This window comes from Hibiscus syriacus, unplaced genomic scaffold, assembly GCF_006381635.1.
Source record: "Hibiscus syriacus cultivar Baekdansim isolate YM2019G1 unplaced genomic scaffold, ASM638163v2 tig00000738_pilon, whole genome shotgun sequence".
NCBI classification, from domain to species: Eukaryota; Viridiplantae; Streptophyta; class Magnoliopsida; order Malvales; family Malvaceae; genus Hibiscus; species Hibiscus syriacus.
The window spans coordinates 192,077-198,076 of NW_024061816.1; positions in this window are offsets into that span (position 1 = coordinate 192,077).

A 6,000-nucleotide genomic window follows, 5' to 3' on the forward strand; every position below is an offset into this window, starting at 1 on the left:
GTTGTGCAGGCAATAATTCGTAATTGGTCTCATTCCATCAAGCCATACATCATGCCAAAAATCAGTTTGCATTCCATTCCTCACATTCCAGAATAGGCCATTTCGAATGTCTTTCCGTATACAACTCAGTCCCTTCTATAAACGTGAGCTTCGCGGTCGGGCTATCAACACGGGAACTTCCTCAGACCACCGATATTTACTCTTAAGCACTCTAACCCAAAGCTTATCAGCCCCTTTAATCAAGTGCATTCCTAATTTCATAAGGAACCACCATTTTGCCTATCCAAATCCTTGAAACCAAATCCTCCATAATTCATTGGAAGCTTCATCGTGTCCCAAGTAACCAATGTAGGCCGTGTTCCATCGCCATTAGGGCCCCCGCACAAATCTTTGAATCAGCTTCTCCAAGGTTTCACAAATACCTTTTGGTAACTTCACCGTTTGCTTTGCATAATAAGGAATTGCTTGTAACACTACTTTTGCAAGAATGATTCTCCCTGCTAAAGAGTGGGTTTTCGCAGCCCAACCAGATAATTTCCGCTCCACTTTTTCAATGAGACACTTATATGTAGCATTAGCTACCCTACCATGGAGTAAAGGCACTCCAAGGTATTTGCCTAAATTTTTTACTTCCTCAAAACCAAGTTGTAGTGCAATAGCATTTCGCAAGTGTATCGCACTATTTTTGGAGAAAAATACTTGTGTTTGGGCTTCACTAACACGGTGTCCGGAGCAACCACAAAAGCCTTCTATAACCTCCTTAATAACCGAGACTTGTTCAACAGAAGCTTCAGTAAAAGAATCAAGTCGTAAGTAAAGAACAAATGAGATATCGCAGGTCTGTTTCTTGAGAGGTGAATTTGCTTCCAAGTCCCGTTAGTAATGCGTCGTTTAATTGCATGAGAGAACATTTCCATACACAACACAAATAAATAAGGGGAAAGTGGATCCCTTTGTCGGATACCTCTAGAAGGAGTAAAGCTTTCTGAAACATCCCCGTTCCAAGGGACCTGAGTCAAGTACTGCACTAATAACAGTCTTTCTCACAATATTCCAATTTTTTTTTTGAAAGAAAGTTGCTTAATAACCATCAATGTCTAGTGCCTTCGAGGGATTCATCATGAATAAGGTTTGTCTCACTTTCTCCATGGTCACAGGGCTCATTAAACTTCTTAGATGAAAGGCTTCAAGGGTTCTATTCTCCCAAAAACTCTCTCAAAATCCTTTGTTTTTTTCCCTTCTCCTCCAATTCTATTTTCTCTTAATTTTCATGAAAAAACATCCAAACTCGTTTCTCATCTTCAGTTGAGGTAAGATTCGATTTGTTCATCACTTGTATGAGTGATTTTCCTTTTTGGATCCTGAACTGATCCTCCTAAACGAGAAATCCAATTTTAATAGATTTTTTATGTAGGATTTTGATCATTAATGGTGATTTTTGTTATAGTTTGTAAACCTTGATTTCTAATTGATTTTAAGCTTATTTTAATAATGTTAAATAGGAATCAAATAATTTCTTGAAGAAATTTTCTGGAAAAGAAGAAGATTGATTAAAGTATACTGATATTCTTTTACCAATTGAGATTGTCGAGAGCAATCATAACGCAAAATTGAAGACAAACAAAACTCAAATCAACATGCGAAATCAAATCATAATTTATAACAATTATACGTTCATAAATGAAATAATTGTAATAATTCAGTACTACTGCAATCATACGAAATCAACATCACGAATCGGAGATAAATAAAATTGAATTCAATTTTTTATTAAAAAATAACGTGCCATTGAATATTGATACGATAATACTAACAATAGTTTATACACCCTAATATTATACTATCATAATTCACAAGAACTATACCTAAAATAATGTAAGAATTTTAATCCATAAATCATAAATCTTAAAATCAATCAATTCTCAATGATTCAATGTAATAAGGCGATGATATCACTTGTAAGAACCAAATCATAATAAATATAAAAACAAACCAGGATCTATATCATGTCAATTTATCAAAAATAAAATATTAGATGCGGAAGCGTAATTGAATTAATTGATAGGTTGAAATCCTTGAATCTTTCTTTGGTTGTGATCTTCCAAGAAGATATAATTCTCTTGAGTATAAACTATCTGACGAGATGAGAGAAAATACGAAATTATCTATTTCTTGGGGACTATTGTAACACACTAATCCGATCCGGCCCGAAATCCGGAGAATAAGTGTATTACACAAAATCACTAACTCACTAACATTTTTTTAAAAATCATTTGGACACATTCATAAACTCAAAGCGAAATAAAATACCAAATATAATTACGTTTACAAACTACGGGGAGCGCCCAACCATAGTATCCAAAATACGTAAGTTTAAAAATAGAGTTTGTGACTCAAATATTATACAAAAGGTCTATGACAATACATGTCTACTACAATATTTAAGACGTGCTCTAAAAGATGATCAAGCCTGAAATCCTAAATCTGGTAACGAGCTTATCAACTGACACCTAAGAACCTACGCACAAAAACACATTCCATACGCTGAGCTCACAAGCTTAGTACCACACAAATAACGACCAAGTAAACATCATGGTGTGGCTCGGGATCATATAGCATCACTGAAACCACACCCATATTTGCCTACTACAATACTCTTAGGCGAGATCTGGGTCACATAACATCATCATCTCCCCAATACCTCATGATAGGTTTAGGTCACATAGCATCGGTACCTTGCCCGACTAGTCTGCTCCTCTAGAGTACTCGAGACATGTCCGGGTCACATAGCATCAGCATAACATCCAACTAGCAATTAAAGTGCCTAAGCACTCGAATAGATATATCCATATAATCCTTACTCTACTATACGTTTGTCATACAAAGCGACTCATGTGTCCTCGTCATTTCCCCGAGCATCACATAAAGGTATAAGTTTTATGGAATCTTACTTTATTAAGATCTTATGTTATCACACAATTATTAGGGTTTTCATTTGCAAGCTTATTGAGAAGTTTCCCCTTAGATAAAACCCCTTTTTTGTCTCTACAAAAAAAGCTAGACTTATAGCCCTAGTATTCACGATGGTACCGATACTCCTCCTTGGATATCGATACTTCCCTCCTATGGTATCAATACTTCCCCGAGTATCGGTGCCAAATTTACATTCGATATTTTAAAAATATCTTGGTATCAATACTTTACCCTCAATATCGATACTCACATGAATATCGATACTAAAATGGCCGACTAGAATCTGATCGAGTCCTCGAGTATCGATACTAGGCTTCTGAGTATTGATACTTCCTAAACAATATCGATACTCCTTGAATGGATGTCGACACTTCCCTCATAAAACCCTTTGAATTTGCCCATTCGATACAAACATTACCAGTATTATTTCTATAGTATCGATACTCTCAGTCTAGAAAAATTTGTTTCTCTCGAGTAAAGACCCCCAAATCACTCCTAAGGTATCCCAAGACGATATTTAAAGCTTATTTAGGGTTAAATGGTTACGAAAGGTTAATACTTTATGCTGATCTACAAAAAGTAAGAAAATATTAGAAATGTGTTATCTTACACCTAGGAGTTGTAGGAATAACATCAAGCTCACCCAAAGAACTCATTCTCTTTGCCTTTAACCCACTTCCCTCATTGGAAAAATCAATGGAATGAATTATTAACTCATCTAAGGACTTAAGAAAGGTAAGAAAGAAATCTCTAAAGTTTAGAAATGATTTAGAGCCAGCCACCCACAAGCTCTACCCTCCATAAACCCAACTATGGTCAAACTCTAAGGTTGGGGATTAAAATAGAGCTTAGAGGATGTAGATTACCAAACTTACCACTAGAAATTCATATTAGGAAAGGGCATCAACAAAGTCTTCACCTTTGTTCACAACAATAAAGAAAGAAGGAAATTTGAATGGGGAATGAGACAAATGGTAAGGAAAAAGAGATATGTGAGTGTTACCCTTGTTTTATGTTTTCCCTTTGTCGTGACCTCACCATTCAAAAAAGGAAACCAACCTTTGCAACTATCAAGGGAAAATTTGCAACTTTGGTACCCTTTTTATCACCATTTGGGCCTCAATCCAAGCCCAAATCACTTTATAATTGGGCAAGGATTTCTCACAAGCTTATTGGGTTAATTGGTTCTCTCTTGGGTTAGCCCAAAACTTTTGACCCAAAAATTGGGAAGTTATAACCTGAACCTCATTATATAGTTGATTTAAGAATTATTTGTTGTATGTACTTATAACTCCGCCCCTCATCAAATTGTAAATGCAACTTTAATAGTATTTACATTTTTATTTCCAAAATACTCCTAATACCTTGCTACTTTATAACATTATTATCAATTAATTTATGTCATATTTTGTGATAACCATATATATTATAAATATGTGCCTATAATTATGGATTTTAATCCAACACTTTTGACTCTCGGATTGGATTTGAATACATGGTTTACGTTCGGAAATAACTTTCTCATGACACTCAATTTTGATTTGTGATTGTCGATGGTTTTTCAATAGTTTTATTACCTGTTATGATTCGTTTACCAATGTAATTTGTTCCGTTTGTATTTATCTTTTGTTCAAGTCTTTTAGATGAGTCTTTAACCTTTTTTTAGTATTGTCCTATATGAACAAGTGACTAGTTTTTGTGTTAATGATTATAGGAATATGTCCTAGTTATATATTTATTATAATGTTGGATATTATTTCTTTTTATAAAATTAACTTCTATTTACATAAAAAAATAAATCTTAAAGAATGTAAAATAGAACCGAGAAGATAGTTAAACGATAAAAATAATAAATCTGAAAGAATTTTGAATATAATAATAATAATAATAATAAATTATTTGTATGATTCAAAAATATCAAAACATGAATGATTTAAAAATCCATTAATTAGATAAAAAAATTAATATCTAATTATCAAAATATAAGTGATAAAATAATTGAATGATGAATGATGTAATTTACCCTCAATTTTTTAATTTGAAAATTTGAAAAATATATTTGACCAATCACATCTTTAACGAAAATCGAATTATCATTAACAGAATTATCACAGTATATGAAGACTGTTTAGTAAAATATATTATTTTTAGTAGGCACTCGACAGAATACTCTTTTACCTTAAGTAACAACAATAAATGACATTTTTAATAGAACTCGGACTTCAATTAAAAGAAATGTTATTTTTTTAAAGTTCATGAGTTCAAGAAGTAGTTACATTTATAAGATATACATATATTATTAATTGATTAAAATGTTACGGATGGATACTTACAATTGCTATATATTATTAAAAAACTTCATTTAAATGAATAAATCTTAAAATGTGTTGTAAATAATTTATGAAATTGACATATTTGAATATGGATAAATCTATCACATTTGACGAATACCGCTTAACTCTATTAATTTAATTTATAAAAATTTAATATTCTAAAACACTCTATGTATAATTTAAAATTTTAAAAATAAATTATTAAAAATAAAATACTAATTAAACTATTTTTCATAATATTTTTAAAAAATAATTGGATCAAATACCAACCTTAAAATAAAAAACCTAAATATTTTTTCCTTGATTAAATAATTTACCTTTTAGATTTTTAATTAATATATAAATATACGTTGATTCTTTTAAAATTTTAAATTTTTATAAATTAAATTAATGGTACTCAACGATGTTCACCGTTAGCGATGCTCAACAATGCTCGTCGGCATCGTTGAAACGTTTGCAAAGTAACAAGCCTATGATTCACTCAGCATTACCAACCAAAAATAGTAAATTAAGAATGAGACTACATAAAATAAGAAAATTGAAAAATCCAAATGACATAATATATAGCCATTGATGATACTGCATATACAATACCAAGGGATCATTTCATTGGTCAGATGAAAAAATACATCTACGAGGCTTACTATATAGCCTGCAAACACTTATGGGATATACTACCATAGAGAAAATCATC